General features: G+C 32.4%; 1 protein-coding gene across 1 annotated transcript in view; it reads right to left on the bottom strand.

The window, feature by feature from the left end:
• The window catches only part of LOC106876117 (uncharacterized), a 64613-nt gene that overhangs the window by 8150 nt on the left and 52681 nt on the right, over positions 1-3782 (bottom strand). The gene's annotated exons all lie outside the window — the stretch shown is intronic.

Raw genomic sequence — 3782 nt, 5'->3', positions numbered from 1 at the left:
TTTCGCTTTGATGTCAAAGAAGGAAAACATGTTAAGTTTTAATAACGAGTAATCTTAGACTTTCAGGTGATTTCTTCTTTGTTTATCCGCTCCTCAACCTTATATTACTGATTAATAAGGTAGGTATTAAAGCCTTTCAGAATACAAGTTTAGATTCGTTTAATCTAATTTCTGAAATTCTTCATATCCGTCCTGCAGCTAAAACTCAGTTTGTGATTGTCCCCGTTAATAAATTTCCGTCCTGCGCTGTCCCTTCTGACTCTTTTAGATACCTTATCTTGCGCAAAACCATCCAATATAATATTCATTTTAAAGATGGTGATTTATGATTTGACAAAAAAAAAAAAAACGTGTCCCCTATTTGGAGCTGATCGAATGACCAAATGCAAGTTTCTTCATTAATTCTTATTATGTATTTACGCATGTCAACCATTTATATAAAAGATATTTAAAGAAGATTCCATTTGACGTTTTTAAATGATGATATGATCGACATGTAGCAATATAGAAATCATGAAAATTTATAGAAGGATATTTCTGGTAAATAAACGGAATTTCTCTTTGAGGAATGGAGTGTTAGGATTTTCTGAAACTGATGCATTCTAAAGCATATTGAATACACACACTGAAACAATGCATGCTAGAATCAAACCGGAGCTGCAGAATAATTTTGGCCAAAAACAGGCTGCTGCTCCATCGCGTCTAGCGCATCAAAGAATATCAAAATATCCATTAAGCATTTGGAAAACAATAAACGACGAAACATTTGTGGAACTGGAATGAAAAAAATATATTAGTTACCAACAAATTGAGAAAAAAGACATCAATGAACAATAAAACCAAATTTACAATAGTAATAAAACTACTTTGAAGCTGTCAGTGTGTAAAACTTCAGTAAAATGAACAGAATTATAGAGTTAAAAGCTGCAATGGCAGTAATGTTTGGTTTGTTTATGTTTGACAATAAATTTTATCTGTAGTTAAAGTAAGGAAATTTAAGAGAATGTACATATGAAATGTCAGTTTTGTTGATGATCGCCAGAGAATTACCTATCTCTAGACTGAAATGTTTTGACGAGTCAAACTTTTCTAGTTTCTGTTGGGTATATTTTGCGCTTGTTTCTTTTATTTTGTTTTTTTTTTAATTTATTTTTTTTTTAAATAGTAATTTTGAATATATATATATATATATTTTTAAAATTTTCTTTAGATGTAATGGGGGTTTTCTTTTTCTTACAAATTGTTTTATTATCGTTGCATCTCGAAATATATTGTTTTTCACCAACAAAGAGTTAAGGGTTTTTTTTTTTAATAATTGGCATACCTTAATCCATTTACATGTAAAGTGGTGCAGCGCAGTTCTTATCACTTGTAATAAAAATACGGAATAGATATACGTTAAATAATGTTTTTAGTGTTACAACACATTGACTTGCATAAAAATAGAGCACGCAATCAACATTTTAGTCAGTCACAGCAGAACAAGTTTAATTGCATCAGTTGAATTCTGCTTTAGAATTCAACCCATAACGTTGCTTAATATATTAAACATTTATATGTTCGATATATTTGTTAATGGTAGTTTAATGATGGTTAATAAATATATGTAGGGTCTAAACCAGAGCTGCCTGAGAAACAATATACTGTTCCTAATAGATTTTATAGGGTTAAAGAGAATTACAACAGAATATCGTCAGAATATAGCAATAAGGAAAATGCAGAAATGGTGTTAATAGTTAAAATAACAGGGGTTTCATTTCAAAGAATTTAAGTTCCAGAATCCAAAGTTGTGCTCTGAGACACTAGAATTCAATCCATAAAAATTCTTTGATAAAAATATATTACAGTGAGTACTACTCACAGTCTCTCCTTCTCCCCATCGAGTTAACTCTCTCTTTCCCTCTCTCTCTCCCTCTCTCCCCCCCCTCTCTCTCCCTCTCTCTCTCTCTCTCTCTCTCTCTCTTTCTCTCTCTCTCTCTCTCTTTCTTCTTCATTTCTGCTTTCATCCGCCTCCATGTGAACCTTGTATTTTTTCCACGAAGGACAAATATCAGAAACGTGAAACTCCACTCCACTCCTTAAATAACTCACCGAATATATTTCAATGCTTGAAGTTTTATAGAATATGTGGTATTAATGGAGATTGTATTTAATTAGAGTTTAATTCGAGATGTTATTGGCGTTTAATTTAGGGTTTAATTATACCTTTTAATACAACATTCAACTGAGCATTAATTATAATTTTAAAAGATGTTTAACTGACACATAATTTCAAATTTAATTTAGGGGTAGCTTTCACAGGCGTTTAATTGCATGGGTTAGTTAACTGGCGTTTAATTAAAGATTAAATTGGAAACTTAACAAACAGTTGAATTGAAGGTTTTACCTGAAAGCTTAAAGTTTAACAACTATTTGATAAAGATTTTAGATGTGACAATATCGTAATTTATAAAATTATTTCAAATTTATTTCTTTACCTACAAACTAAAAGCAAGAGAACATACTAACTAATTGCAGACATTTTATAATTCTACTTGTTCGTACGTTACTTACCCCGTCCATAACGTTTTCACGTGACTAGTTGAAGGGAAAGGCGAAGAGCGAGAGAAAATGATTTTCTTCACTATCAACGAGTAGCAGATGAGCGATACAGACACAACAGAGGTTACACGTTCAGTTTTTCTGGATAAAGTTTTCAGAAATAATTCAATAGGTTTACCGTTAATTCCGTGAAATATTCACGGGTCTCGCTAGTTCAAATTAACATGCTTGTATAAATACATATAATTAGTTACGCAGATACATAAATACATAGACATACACACATCTACTCATTTGCATATGTATGTACATACACACATACATACACACACACAACCATACATACATTCGTACATATGTGTGTGTGTGTGTGTGTGTGTGTATATACTATCATCCAAGATGGAGATGAATACCAACATCCTATGAGACAGGCTTGATAACTGCTGAAAACTCGTACCGTGAAACCAATGGTAGCCTTGTTGACCTACAAATAAAGAATGTTTATCCACCAATATATATGAGGCGATATGCTACACGCATTGAAGCACTGCTTTGACACAGATTGGCTGTAATTACTAAACACGAGGAGTGAGTCTTAAGCTAAGAGAAGATATATATATGTTTCACATGATGAAATTTGTTTTCAAATAACATTCGTAAATAGAAACTTGTTGAAATATTATTGGATCAGTTTTGACAAGAAAAACAGCTATCCCTTAACTGAACCGCCTCTCATTCTCTCATCGAAACTTCGCTTTGAAACGTCTGCATTATCTTTTCCTCATATTTCATGAGATTATGTGTAAGAAACTATTTCTACTTTGTGTCTTCATTGGGGTAACTCTAGACGGATACATACATAGGTACATATATACAGACATAGAGATGCTTACATGCTTATACATACATACATACATTTGTGTAAGAAGATGGAAAGCAAGCTGAAAGGAAATTGTGCAAGCGCCTGTTTTGACAGCCTGCAATATAAGATGGCACATGCATTCATGCAGTTTGACCATTCTAGATAAAAGAACGCTGGCATGTATGCAATATTGACGCATATTTCCATTTTACATGGGAAACTGAAATTGGATTGCTTCAATTAAAAGCGCTGCTCAAGGCCAATCATAGAGTAAGCTTGCTGGCTTATTTACCTGCTTGTGTATGTGTGTGTGTGTGCGTGTGTGTATGCATGAGTATGTGTGTATACATATATATATATATATATATATATATATATA

Source organism: Octopus bimaculoides, chromosome 3 (genome assembly GCF_001194135.2).
Source record: "Octopus bimaculoides isolate UCB-OBI-ISO-001 chromosome 3, ASM119413v2, whole genome shotgun sequence".
Classification (NCBI taxonomy): domain Eukaryota; kingdom Metazoa; phylum Mollusca; class Cephalopoda; order Octopoda; family Octopodidae; genus Octopus; species Octopus bimaculoides.
Note: the sequence above shows the minus strand (reverse complement) of the source record. Positions and strands in the feature narration are given on the sequence as shown.